This window comes from Vigna unguiculata, unplaced genomic scaffold, assembly GCF_037176805.1.
Source record: "Vigna unguiculata cultivar grain cowpea cultivar isolate G323 ecotype 2 unplaced genomic scaffold, ASM3717680v1 ptg000395l, whole genome shotgun sequence".
NCBI classification, from domain to species: domain Eukaryota; kingdom Viridiplantae; phylum Streptophyta; class Magnoliopsida; order Fabales; family Fabaceae; genus Vigna; species Vigna unguiculata.
In genome coordinates this window covers 22,501-37,718 of record NW_028197030.1, presented here as the reverse complement: position 1 = coordinate 37,718, position 15,218 = coordinate 22,501, and the positions used below count along the sequence as shown (strand labels likewise).

Below are 15,218 nucleotides of genomic sequence, written 5' to 3'. Positions count from 1 at the left end.
TGAGATAACTGTTTTAGTAAATGATGCGGAAAAGGGTAGTGACATTGATCCACAAGAAGCACAGCAAACTCTTGAAATAGCAGAAACTAATTTGAATAAGGCTGAAGGCAAGAGACAAACAATTGAGGCAAATCTAGCTCTTAGACGAGCTAGAACACGAGTAGAGGCTATCAATGTTATTTCATAACAAGTTGAAATTGATGCGTCCCAATATCCGAAAACAATAAAAAGAAAAAAGAAACAGTCAGAAGAAAAAAGTAAGTAGAAAAGCTTATTAGATACCACAGTCAAAGGTATCTAATAAGTTATAACTATACCTTACCTACTATTGGATTTGAACCAATGACTCCCGCCGTATGAAAGCAATACTCTAACCACTGAGTTAAGTAGGTAATTTAGGACTCCTCCTCAAAAAAAAAAAAAGAAGAGTACCCATCTATCAGATTAATTGATTATAAATGTAAAATTACTGATAAGCAATACCAACCCCCGTTCAAGGGATTCGATCATGTAATATTCATCTTGACAAGCAATTATCTTCATACTATGATAAAATATGTATCAAAAACACAAGGGCTGTAGCTCAGTTAGGTAGAGCACCTCGTTTACACGAGCGCCAATGCTTTTTTTCAGAGGAGTTCATCTTGTAATTAAAAAAGTTTATCTTATAGTAAGAAATCGGTGTCTTACTCCATTTTAAGGAACAAAACAAGAGAACACTAGCCTGACAAAGGGTTTAGCCATAAAATCGAATCCATAATTGATTTGAGATATTGATAAGGTGAATACCCATTTCTCGTCAATGCTAAACATAAAGGGTATAGGGACCTAAAAAAGATTATCTTTTCTTCCTATTTTATGAACTTTAAGGTGTATGAAGTGTCATTTCTTATCTTCTATTTTAATTTTAGTAGGTGGATAAAGAGTCCATTTAACTTAAGTTGATCTAGGCCAGAAGCAGACCTACGTCAAGATAATCCTTCTTTGAAACACTTTGGTAGTGCTCTTTGATTGTTATACAAATAAAAAAGAAGAGCATAGGGAATCATCTCTTTATTCTTTACTGTAAAAAAAAAAAAAGATGGTGGACTAACTAATATTTTTATCAGTTAATGAAAAAGCTCAATGCAAAAAAAAATGCATGTTGGGTTTTGAAAACAATTTAAATCATTTAGATAATAATTAGTTTGATCTGTTTTACCGAGAAGGTCTACGGTTCGAGTCCGTATAGCCCTAATATTCCTACAGATACTAATAATATTAATACTATTTTGGATCGAATAGATCTCATTACTAAGACTATTACTAAAAAAAAAACAATTTGTAACTTTCTATTCGAACATATTCATATTCGATAGAATAATATTAATATTAGTATATTCAGCTAGTCTAAAAAAATGGAGACTTTAGACTAAAAATGAAAATGAATTTGGTATATTTTCTACATTCAGAGGAGTACTTTTATGTTTCTTCTTTACGAATATGATATTTTTTGGGCATTTCTAATAATATCAAGTTTGATTCCTATTTTGGCATTTCTAATTTCTGGAATTTTAGCCCCCATTAGCAAGGGACCGGAAAAACTTTCTAGTTATGAATCCGGAATAGAACCAATAGGCGATGCTTGGTTACAATTTCGAATCCGTTATTATATGTTTGCTCTCATTTTTGTTGTTTTTGATGTTGAAACGGTTTTTCTTTATCCATGGGCAATGAGTTTCGATGTATTAGGGGTATCCGTATTTTTAGAAGCTTTCTTATTCGTGCTTATCCTAATTGTTGGTTCAGTTTATGCATGGCGAAAGGGGGCATTAGAATGGTCTTAATTCTTGACTATTTAGACAATTAGAAAAAAAAATATTGAGACAATTATGAATTCCATTGAGTTTCCCTTACTTGATCAAACAACCCAAAATTCAGTTATTTCAACGACATTAAATGATTTTTCAAATTGGTCAAGATTATCCAGTTTATGGCCGCTTCTTTATGGTACGAGTTGTTGCTTCATTGAATTTGCTTCATTAATAGGATCACGATTCGATTTTGATCGTTATGGACTAGTACCACGATCGAGTCCTAGGCAGGCGGACCTAATTTTAACAGCGGGCACTGTAACTATGAAAATGGCCCCTTCTTTAGTTCGATTATATGAACAAATGCCCGAACCTAAATATGTTATTGCTATGGGAGCCTGTACAATTACGGGGGGGATGTTTAGTACCGATTCTTATAGTACTGTTCGAGGCGTAGATAAGCTAATTCCTGTAGATGTATATTTGCCGGGCTGTCCACCTAAACCGGAGGCCATTATAGATGCTATAACAAAACTTCGTAAGAAAATATCTCGAGAAATATATGAAGATCCAATGAGTTTTCAACGAGAGAATAGATGTTTTACTACCAACCATAAGTTTCATGTTGGATACAGTACTTATACTGACAATTATGGTCAAGAATTTTTCTATCAACCGCCATCTACTTCAGAGATATCGTCTGACACATTTTTTTAAAGTACAATAATAAAAAGCAATTCCTTTTTTAAAAATTTCATCGTATTTTAAAAATTTCATCGTAATAGAAAATACTAATACCAAACTCATAAAAAAAATTTAGGAGAAGCAAAAAATGCAAGGTCGTTTGTCTTCTTGGCTAGTCAAACATGGACTAATTCATAGATCCTTGGGTTTCGATTACCTAGGAATAGAGACTTTACAAATAAAGCCCGAGGATTGGCATTCCATTGCTGTCATTTTATATGTATATGGTTACAATTATCTACGTTCTCAATGTGCCTATGATGTAGCACCCGGAGGACTCTTAGCTAGTGTATATCATTTTACAAGAATAGAGTATGGTATAAATCAACCCGAAGAGGTATGCATAAAAATATTTGTATCAAGAAAAAATCCCAGAATTCCTTCGATTTTTTGGGTTTGGAAAAGTGCGGATTTTCAAGAAAAGGAATCTTATGATATGTTGGGAATCTCTTATGATAGTCATCCGCGTCTAAGACGTATTTTAATGCCCGAAAATTGGATAGGATGGCCTTTGCGTAAAGATTATATTGCTCCAAATTTTTATGAAATACAAGATGCTCACTAAATGATAAAAATAATAAACTAATCCAAACTTCTGCAACCCCAGTCAAAGAATATAAGTACATTCTGTTATAGATCAGACAAAATAATTGATTGACATTAAATCAGGCAGAGTAATGGAAGTTGCATTCAGATATTATTATGTGAGAAATCACAAAATTCAGAAATAATAGAATGAATAATTATAGGGTTTAAAATAGGATGGATAGGAGTTTCTTAAGATTCTAAAACAAAAACAATACTGAGTTCTTATCAGCCAAGCCAATAAAAGAAATAGGATGAACTGCAAAAATTCTTTATCTTTATAATAAACTAATTCTTTATCTTTATAATAAACTATATAACGTGCACATCACCATCAATTATACGGCCACGAAAAAAAAAACACAAAGAAAAGGGCTCGATTCTATTTTGGTAATCCTTCTCAGATGAATTCTTAATATTCTCACTCCACCCCAGAACTTCGACTTTTAGGTCTTTTAACCAACTAATTAAACCACTCGAATATTATGGAAATAGAAACCTTTTTTTGTATCGCAGAAAAAAAAGGAAAAAAATAGATAAAGAATTCATTATCTATATATCTATATCTATATATATATAGATACTATAGATAAGCGAATATACCTAATAAAAAATTGCATCTATTCTTTAATCATCTAGGAAAAGTATATCTACAGATACCTAAATAGATCAAAGAAATATGTTATGTATCAGAATCTAGAAGAACACAAATTTGTATGAGTATCTATCCCCCATATTCATTAAAATGAATATGGGGGATAGATACTCATACAAATGAATCTTGTGTCAGGAACCAGATTTGAACTGGTGACACGAGGATTTTCAGTCCTCTGCTCTACCAACTGAGCTATCCCGACCATTCTTGAAGCTTAATACTTTGATTTTAAAAGATTTTTAAAATCTATGTTAATGAATCTATATCAACTAAGTAAAAAAAAAGTTTGTAAGTGAGTTTCCGCAGTAATAATTATTTTTTATTGTTAATCGTTAATTACGCATATGAAAATTCCTTGCTAAAAAATAAGATATTAATTTATACATTTCTGATTAAAAAAAATTCTATGTGTTTCACATATATATTTATATCTATTCCAAAACTCGTCCCTTGTCATTATGATAGATAAGAAAATTATGATAGATAGGAAATTGATGAAAATAAAAATTCCAATTTCGTTGGGAAATAATAAATCGAATAAAACACATAAATAAGGACTTCAAGATAGAGAGGATATAGGAAAAAAATTAGAAAATGAAAAAGTATTTTTGGGGATAGAGGGACTTGAACCCTCATGATTTCTTAAGTCGACGGATTTTCCTCTTACTTTCAATTTCATTGTTGTCGGTATTGACATGTAGAATAGGACTCTATCTTTATTCTCATCTGATTTATCAGTTCTTCAAGGGTTTTAGCCGATTATGATGAAGTGAATAATTTCATCAATAAATATTCCATCTTTTCTTCAACTTCGAATTGATTTGATTCACATTTTTCATTTGTGAATATTTTTATCACAAATAGATCTTCAATAATAAAATAAAAAGTAACAAATTGAAAGAGTATTTCAGTATATATATATGTTTCTAAATGTTTATCTTTGATCCATTCCTGTAATTTTGGTGAAAGGATTCTTTTACTAATGCAATAAAAAAAGTCGTCAATTTCGTTTGTTAGAACAGCTTCCATAGAGTCTCTGCACCTATCCCTTTTTTATTATCACTTTCTGAATTTTTATTTGTTTTCAGAAAACAGGATTTGGCTCAGGATTGCCCATTGTGAATTCCAGGGTTTCTCTGAATTTGAAAATTATTACTTGGTAAGTTTCCATACCAAAACTCAATCCAATTAAGTCCGTAGCGTCTACCAATTTCGCCATATCCCCATCTTTTTTTTTATTTGAATCTGATTATAATAGAATGCTTTTTTTTTCATTTCTATTATGAGAATTATGCGGGAACTTTTGAATTCATTAAATACATATTATTTTATTAAATATTAAAAACCCCTTTCTCCAATTTTATAGATTTTATTTCATCTATATTGGATACCTTTATTTGTTTGAATCAGAACTAATTCTAATATCTATATATTAACAATTCAATATACACAGATATAGACCACATATCTACTTATCTTCTATGTACCTACTTATCTTCTTTTTTCATACAATTTAGAATACTCGAATGGTCGATTCTTTTTTTTTTTTTGTTTTTGCTTAAAAAAAAAAAGAAAATAAACAATCCATTTATTCATATACAATTTATATAACTAAAACGAATCTAGTGGCTAAAAAAAACCATTCTTTTAATTGAATATAATATAGAATTAGACATTTACTTAGAAATATGGAATTCCTTAATAAATATTTACTAAAATTTATATTTATTCAAATTTACTTTAAGTACTAATAAATAATCTTTTTGAAAGAAATCAATTTAATAATATATATCTAGAATAGTAGATCGAAATAAATTATATTAAATAAATTATATTAATATAATATTAATTATTATCTTGCACTTTATGTTATCAGATAAAATAAATAATAGAAATAATAAAAATTGGGTTTGATTTTCTATATTTTCTTTCTCTATTTTTGATGTTTGTATTAATTTGAATTTTGTTATAAATAACTAAAAATTGATAACTAAGATCCCATTCAATTCTTCTGCATATGTATATTTCGTTTACATTAGCCGGTTTAGCTCAGAGGTTAGAGCATCGCATTTGTAATGCGATGGTCATCGGTTCGAATCCGATAACCGGCTTTTCTCTATTTGTTTTTTACATAATTGATAATATCTTTTTTAGAAATAAAAAATTGGGAGAGTTCGATCTCTGCGGAAGAAATCAAGAAATTAACCTACTTTTTTGTATTCTTTTATATACAATAAATTCGGATATTGATAAAATTCATCTAATTCTTCTTTGTACTATAAAACTTTAGTAGATTTCGCTTCATTTAGAATTCTATAATATTTTTCATTTCGTTTAGTTTTCATTTCGATTTATAAGATTTTTCATTTTAAAAAAGGAGTTTTTATGTCACGTTACAGAGGACCTCGTTTCAAAAAAATACGTCGTCTAGGATATTTACCAGGACTTACTAGTAAAAGGCCAACAGTCAAAAACGAATTTCGAAATCAATTGCGCTTCAGTAAAAAATCTCAATATCGTATTCGTTTAGAAGAAAAACAAAAATTGCGTTTTCATTATGGTCTTACAGAACGACAATTGCTTAAATACGTTCGTATCTCCGGAAAAGCTAAAGGATCAACTGGTCAGGTTTTATTACAACTACTTGAAATGCGCTTGGATAACATACTTTTTCGATTGGGTATGGCTGCGACTATTCCTCAAGCCCGCCAATTTATAAACCATAGACATGTTTTAGTTAATGGTCGTATAGTGGATATACCAAGTTATCGTTGTAAACCTCAAGATATTATTACAGCAAAGGATGAACAAAAATCTAAAACTCTTATTCAAAATTATTTTGATTCAGCCCCCCATGAGAAATTGCCAAATCATTTGACTGTTCACCCTTTCCAATATAAAGGTTTAATTAATCAAATAATAGATAATAAATGGGTTGGTTTGAAAATAAATGAATTACTGGTTGTAGAATATTATTCTCGTCAAACTTAAACTTAACTAAAATAACAAGAGTTTTTTTTACAAGGATTTTCTGCTATTCATATATCATAGACATGGATATGCGAAAATTTTTATTCCTTGCCCACCCGTTATCCACTATTTTTTGTATTACCGAAAAATGAGGAATATAAAGTTGTCCATATCAACAAACAAATTTGAAATATGAAATAATGGTATGCATTGGGATGAGTAATATTGATGAATTTGGTAAAGATTCGGAAAGAGAGGGATTCGAACCCCCGGTAAACAAAAAGCCTACATAGCAGTTCCAATGCTACGCCTTGAACCACTCGGCCATCTCTCCTATATAATGATGCCCAGAAACCGGTTGAATGTTGAATAGTGAATCAATCCTATTTTTCATAAATGCATAAAACCTATTCAAACTATAAAAATACAAAGTAAAATTAAAAAAAAACCTCCTACAAGGTCTTAGGATAAACAAATTTGATTGATGAGTTCATTTTTACGTTATTTCGCACTGTATTATAATTATACAATTCCTTTATTTGTGGGATTGATTTCTCACACCATGATTAATTAAATTATAGAATGGATTTCTACCTATGCCTAGATCTCGGATAAATGAAAATTTTATAGATAAGACCTTTTCAATTGTAGCCAATATCTTATTACGAATAATTCCGACAACTTCAGGAGAAAAAAGGGCATTCACTTATTACAGAGATGGTGTGATTTGATTCCATTTTTTTTGACCGATTTCGGTCAAAAAAAAATGGAATGGAAAAACCCCACGCGTGTTGAAGGTGAAATTTGTAAATAAAAGGATTAATTCCTTCTGTCGTGTATCCTCGATTAATGAAGCCTTATATGCTTGAATTTTAGGTTTCTAGTATTAAGCGAAAGGTTATACCTATACTTATGGGGTTAGGTCAACCCCAAATTACTAGTACTGATAGGCAACATTGGGAAAGAAGCACTACGCTTGGGAATCAAGGACACGAAAACTTTGTATCTATCTATATCCATGGCTTATCGAGATTGGGACTAACAGGAATGGTTGGGACAATAAATATCCATCTCGTTCATATTTTGGATACCCATAGAACCATCGAAGATTATTGAGGTGACTAATTCCAGGAAATTAAGCAGCGTAGAGGACAAAGAAATTGTTGAAGTTCTTATTTTTTTTTATCAAGTACCTACATACTTAATGTTAAGAAATAATTTTTGACAGGAAGGTTGGCTAGAGATTTATTGTAAAAACACTAGCTCTGTTCAGTTGAGAATGAGAATACTGGAATATTTTTTGATTTGATGGATTTTTCTCATTACACACATAAGGGGGGAGCCGTATGAGATGAAAATCTCACGTACAGTTCTGGAGCGGAGATTCTTTGAACCGAATGACGACCGTAACGGATGTCAGCTCAATCTGAAGGAAATTATGCAGAAGCTTTACAGAATTATTATGAGGCTATGCGACTGGAAATTGATCCCTATGATCGAAGTTATATACTTTATAACATAGGCCTTATTCACACAAGTAACGGAGAACATACTAAAGCTTTGGAATATTATTTTCGGGCGCTCGAACGAAACCCATTTTTACCCCAAGCTTTTAATAATATGGCCGTGATCTGTCATTACGTGCGACTATCTCCACTATAGAAAGAAAAAAGAAAAGAACAAGCAAATCCACAAATTTTAATATAAGAAATATAGAAATATAAATAATTATAAATAAGAAAGGCTTTCTACATATATATATCGTTCAAAACAACGATTTTTATCAGCTGTAGCAAAGAAACTTCATAGAAGTAAAAATATGAAGAAATCGATATGTCTAGATACCCTCTTTTTCTATGGATAAAAGATCTAATTGATAAAGGAAGCATCGTAAGGATCAATTAACACGGTTTTCAATCGATATAATAAAAACTGCTTCCTTATCTCATGATAAATAAAGAAGTCAGGAATCCACTTATGTAATAAAAAGGATCCCCTGGTATTTTGAGCAGCGGTGTAGTATCAAATCCCAAAGATAGAAAGTATTTTCTCTTTACTTATAAGAACTTATAAGATAAGAAAGAAAAAACTTTTACCAAGATTCTATAGAAATGAATCTATCATATATTTTTGTATATGATATATAAAATCGAGATAGTTACCTTTCAGAAAATTAGAATTAGGGCGTTAATGCCAATGCTTGATTCCCTTTTCTGAAGGTAGGAGAAAAGATAAAACTAAAAAAAAAGATGAAATTCTTTGAAATTCTTTATTTATTAGTAAAAATGAAAGTTTGAAACTCATATTAATAATTTCTTTTTTTCTTTTAGTTAACTTCAAGATAATAGAACAAAAAAAGAATTGACTACTGAGCCGTATGAGTCAGGAAATTCTCAAGTACGGTTCTAAGGAAAGGAATTGACTCACCTATTTCGACCGAGGAGAACAGGCCATTCGGCAGGGAGACTCAGAAGTTGCGGAGTCTTGGTTTAATCAAGCCGCTGAATATTGGAAACAAGCTATAGCTCTCACCCCCGGTAATTATATTGCAGCACAGAATTGGTTGAAGATCACAGGGCGTTTTGAATAAGAACACTCTGTTTCTTTTTTTTCTTATATATTTATCTATCTATATAAAGATATAGATAGATAAATATATATTGTTATAAATTCTTGTTTCTTGTCCCTATCAAATTCAAAAATCATTTCTATAGGAACGACCAATCACATAATTTAAATATATCCCTTCTAATTTTGTTCGATTTTGTCTAGTATTTCATAGAAATAAACGAGATGTGGATACAGTAGATAATTTTCTCCTTTTTTCTGTTATTTAAACTAATATTCAATCAAATTAAGAAAAGAGACCTTCAAAAAAAGAAATAAAATATAGGTATATTGCCTAATAATGAATGCTAATGCCTGCTCAATTTGAAATAGAGTACATACTTATACTTTATCTAAAAAAAAAAATAAAATCTAAGGAATAGAATTAGAATAAAATCTGAATACATTTGATTAGGCTGCACGAAAAATTATTGAACTTCCATTCAGAGTTCCCAAAAAGGTCTTAGAAGATTAAAATAGGTCCGTTGAGCGCCTCACTCTTATGTCATAATAGATTCGAACACTTGCCCCGAATTGACTTCGAGATCATAATTGTTCTAGTGAAAAACTAAAGAAATGAAATTTACTAAGATATCCAATACATGAGAGATAGGAGAGAACAAAACTCAATAGAAACATCTCTAATAAGTTCACTAATTCTGTTTTATGTTGGCAGGTCTCTTTGTATGTGTTGTCTGGAAAGAGGAGGACTCAATGATTATTCGTTCACCGGAACCAGAAGTTAAAATTTTGGTAGATAGGGATCCTATAAAAACTTCTTTTGAGGAATGGGCAAAACCTGGTCATTTCTCAAGAACAATAGCTAAGGGACCAGATACTACTACTTGGATCTGGAACCTACATGCTGACGCTCATGATTTTGATAGCCATACTAATGATTTAGAGGAGATTTCCCGAAAAGTTTTTAGTGCGCATTTTGGCCAACTCTCTATCATCTTTCTTTGGCTGAGTGGCATGTATTTTCATGGTGCTCGTTTTTCCAATTATGAGGCATGGTTAAGTGATCCTACTCACATTAGGCCTAGTGCTCAGGTGGTTTGGCCAATAGTGGGTCAAGAAATATTGAATGGTGATGTAGGGGGGGGGTTCCGAGGAATACAAATAACCTCTGGTTTTTTTCAGATTTGGAGAGCATCTGGAATAACTAATGAATTACAACTCTATTGTACTGCAATTGGTGCATTGGTCTTTGCAGCCTTAATGCTTTTTGCTGGTTGGTTTCATTATCACAAAGCTGCTCCAAAATTGGCTTGGTTCCAAGATGTAGAATCTATGTTGAATCACCATTTGACAGGGCTCCTAGGGTTGGGGTCTCTTTCTTGGGCAGGACATCAAATACATGTATCTTTACCGATTAACCAATTTCTAAATGCTGCAGTAGATCCCAAAGAGATACCACTTCCTCATGAATTTATCCTAAATCGGGATCTTTTGGCTCAACTTTATCCGAGTTTTTCCGAGGGAGCAACCCCATTTTTTACCTTGAATTGGTCAAAATACGGAGAATTTCTTACTTTTCGTGGAGGATTAGATCCAGTAACTGGAGGTTTATGGCTGACCGATATTATACACCATCATTTAGCTATTGCAATTCTTTTCTTGATAGCGGGTCACATGTATAGGACCAACTGGGGTATTGGTCACAATATAAAAGACATTTTAGAGGCACATAAAGGTCCATTTACAGGCCAGGGTCATAAAGGTATATATGAGATTCTAACAACGTCATGGCATGCTCAATTATCTATTAATCTAGCTATGTTAGGCTCTTTGACCATTGTTGTAGCTCACCATATGTATTCTATGCCTCCTTATCCATACCTAGCTACTGACTATGGTACACAACTGTCATTGTTTACACATCACATGTGGATTGGTGGATTTCTCATAGTCGGTGCTGCTGCGCATGCAGCGATTTTTATGGTAAGAGATTATGATCCGACTATTCGATACAACGATCTATTAGATCGTGTCCTTAGACATCGTGATTCAATCATATCACATCTTAACTGGGTATGTATCTTTTTAGGTTTTCACAGTTTTGGTTTGTATATTCATAATGATACCATGAGCGCATTAGGGCGCCCTCAAGATATGTTTTCAGATACTGCTATACAATTACAGCCGATCTTTGCTCAATGGATACAAAATACCCACGCTTTAGCACCTGGCACAACAGCCCCAGGTGCAGCAACAAGTACCAGTTTGACTTGGGGAGGTGAAAATTTAGTAGCAGTGGGCGGTAAAGTTGCTTTGTTACCTATTCCTTTAGGAACTGCGGATTTTTTGGTCCATCATATTCATGCATTTACAATTCATGTAACAGTATTGATACTCTTAAAGGGTGTTCTATTTGCTCGTAGTTCACGATTGATACCGGATAAAGCAAATCTAGGTTTTCGTTTCCCTTGTGATGGACCTGGAAGAGGGGGGACATGCCAAGTATCCGCTTGGGATCATGTCTTCTTAGGACTATTTTGGATGTACAATTCAATTTCCGTAGTTATATTCCATTTCAGTTGGAAAATGCAGTCAGATGTTTGGGGTAGTATAAGTGATCAAGGGATAGTAACTCATATCACAGGAGGAAATTTTGCGCAGAGTTCCATTACCATTAATGGGTGGCTTCGTGATTTCTTATGGGCGCAGGCATCCCAGGTAATTCAGTCTTATGGTTCTTCATTATCTGCATATGGTCTTTTTTTCTTGGGTGCACATTTTGTATGGGCTTTTAGTTTAATGTTTCTATTCAGCGGGCGTGGTTATTGGCAAGAACTTATTGAATCCATTGTTTGGGCTCATAATAAATTAAAAGTTGCTCCTGCTACTCAGCCCAGAGCCTTGAGCATTGTACAAGGACGTGCTGTAGGAGTAACACATTACCTTCTAGGTGGAATTGCCACAACATGGGCATTCTTCTTAGCAAGAATTATTGCAGTAGGATAATAGCTAGGAGGATTTGAAAATCATTATGGCATTAAGATTTCCAAGCTTTAGTCAAGGCTTAGCTCAAGACCCCACTACTCGTCGTATTTGGTTTGGTATTGCTACCGCACATGACTTCGAAAGTCATGATGATATTACTGAGGAACGTCTTTATCAGAATATTTTTGCTTCTCATTTCGGGCAATTAGCAATCATTTTTCTGTGGACTTCCGGGAATCTCTTTCATGTAGCTTGGCAAGGTAATTTTGAGACATGGGTACAGGATCCTTTACATGTAAGACCTATTGCTCATGCAATTTGGGATCCTCATTTTGGTCAACCAGCTGTAGAAGCTTTTACTCGAGGGGGTGCTCTAGGTCCTGTTAATATAGCCTATTCTGGTGTTTATCAGTGGTGGTATACAATCGGTTTACGTACTAATGGGGATCTTTATACTGGAGCTATTTTTCTATTAATACTTTCTATTATATCTTTAATAGCAGGTTGGTTACACCTACAACCAAAATGGAAACCGAGTGTTTCGTGGTTTAAAAATGCCGAATCCCGCCTCAATCATCATTTGTCAGGACTATTCGGAGTAAGTTCCTTGGCTTGGACAGGGCATTTAGTTCATGTTGCTATTCCGGGGTCCAGGGGGGAATCCGTTCGATGGAACAATTTATTAGATATCTTGCCGCACCCCGAGGGATTAGGTCCATTTTTTACAGGTCAGTGGAATCTTTATGCTCAAAACCCAGATTCCAATAATCATATATTTGGTACCCCTCAAGGAGCAGGAACTGCTATTCTAACACTTCTCGGAGGATTTCATCCGCAAACTCAAAGTTTATGGTTAACTGATATTGCACACCATCATTTGGCTATTGCGTTTATTTTTCTAGTTGCTGGCCATATGTATAGAACTAATTTCGGGATTGGTCACAGTATTAAAGATCTTTTAGAAGCACATACTCCTCCGGGGGGTAGATTGGGGCGTGGGCATAAGGGTCTTTATGATACAATCAATAATTCAATTCATTTTCAATTAGGTCTTGCTCTAGCCTCTTTAGGGGTTATTACTTCCTTGGTAGCACAACACATGTACTCTTTACCTGCTTATGCGTTTATAGCGCAAGACTTTACTACTCAAGCTGCCTTATATACTCATCATCAATATATAGCAGGCTTCATTATGACAGGGGCTTTTGCTCATGGAGCTATCTTTTTTATTAGAGATTATAATCCAGAGCAGAATCAAGATAATGTCTTGGCAAGAATGTTAGACCATAAAGAAGCTATCATATCCCACTTAAGTTGGGCTAGCCTCTTTCTGGGGTTCCATACTCTGGGACTTTATGTCCATAACGATGTCATGCTTGCTTTTGGTACTCCGGAGAAACAAATTTTGATTGAACCTATATTTGCCCAATGGATACAATCTGCTCATGGTAAAACTTCCTATGGGTTCGATATACTTTTATCTTCAACGAACAGTCCGGCGTTCAATGCGGGACGAAGCATATGGTTGCCTGGTTGGTTAAACGCTGTAAATGAGAATAGTAATTCTCTATTCTTAACAATAGGGCCTGGAGACTTCTTGGTTCATCATGCTATTGCTCTTGGTTTACATACAACTACTTTGATTTTAGTAAAAGGTGCTTTGGATGCGCGTGGTTCTAAGTTAATGCCTGATAAAAAAGATTTTGGTTATAGTTTTCCTTGTGATGGCCCGGGACGAGGCGGAACTTGTGATATTTCCGCTTGGGACGCATTTTATTTGGCAGTTTTCTGGATGTTAAATACCATTGGATGGGTTACTTTTTATTGGCATTGGAAACACATTACACTATGGCAGGGTAATATTTCACAGTTTAATGAATCTTCTACCTATTTGATGGGATGGTTAAGAGATTATCTATGGTTGAACTCTTCACAACTTATCAATGGATATAACCCTTTTGGTATGAATAGTTTATCAGTCTGGGCATGGATGTTCTTGTTTGGACATCTTGTTTGGGCTACTGGATTTATGTTCTTAATTTCTTGGCGCGGATATTGGCAGGAATTGATTGAAACTTTGGCATGGGCTCATGAACGTACACCTTTGGCTAATTTGATTCGATGGAGAGATAAACCAGTGGCTCTTTCCATTGTGCAAGCAAGATTGGTTGGACTAGCCCACTTTTCCGTAGGTTATATATTTACTTATGCAGCCTTCTTAATTGCCTCTACATCGGGCAAATTCGGTTAATTGAATTCTTTATTATATATATCTGGCAAGAATCTCATTTCCTTCTATAGGGAAGAGAAGCCACTTATACATCTAGGATCCGACTTCTATCATTGATGCTAATAGCAAATTAACCATTATGGCAAGGAAAAGTGTTATTCAGAGGGAAAAGAAGAGACAAAAATTGGAACAGAAATATCATTTGATTCGCCGATCCTCAAAAAAAGAAATAAGCAAAGTTCCGTCGTTAAGTGAGAAATGGGAAATTCATGGAAAATTAGAATCACTACCGCGTAATAGTGCACCTATACGTCTTCATCGACGTTGTTTTTCGACCGGAAGACCGAGAGCTAATTATCGAGACTTTGGATTATCTGGACACATACTTCGGGAAATGGTTCATGCATGTTTCTTGCCGGGTGCAACAAGATCCAGTTGGTAAGGATTTCCAATTATCTTCATTTTTTTCATTTTATTATCAGCGATCATAGGAGGGTCCCTTTACCGTTATGTATAAATGGTTTATTCTATTTATATAGATATGGTAAAGGGACGCATTCCATCTTTGTTTTTGTTCATTAGTTATCAATTCTTTTCTTTATCGCGGAGTAGAGCAACTTGGTAGCTCGCAAGGCTCATAACCTTGAGGTTACGGGTTCAAATCCCGTCTCCGCAACTTTTTGAATTT

At 33.6% G+C, this 15,218-nt stretch overlaps 3 non-coding genes across 3 annotated transcripts; 1 reads left to right on the top strand and 2 right to left on the bottom strand.

The window, feature by feature from the left end:
* Positions 1–3,906: 3,906 nt before the first annotated feature.
* On the bottom strand, positions 3,907–3,979 carry TRNAF-GAA (transfer RNA phenylalanine (anticodon GAA)). The gene has a single exon. It is a non-coding gene; the product is annotated as a tRNA-Phe (tRNA).
* Positions 3,980–5,815: 1,836 nt separating this feature from the next.
* TRNAT-UGU (transfer RNA threonine (anticodon UGU)) lies at positions 5,816–5,888 on the top strand. The gene has a single exon. It is a non-coding gene; the product is annotated as a tRNA-Thr (tRNA).
* Positions 5,889–6,993: 1,105 nt separating this feature from the next.
* Positions 6,994–7,081, bottom strand: TRNAS-GGA (transfer RNA serine (anticodon GGA)). The gene has a single exon. It is a non-coding gene; the product is annotated as a tRNA-Ser (tRNA).
* Between the last annotated feature and the right edge of the window lie 8,137 nt (positions 7,082–15,218).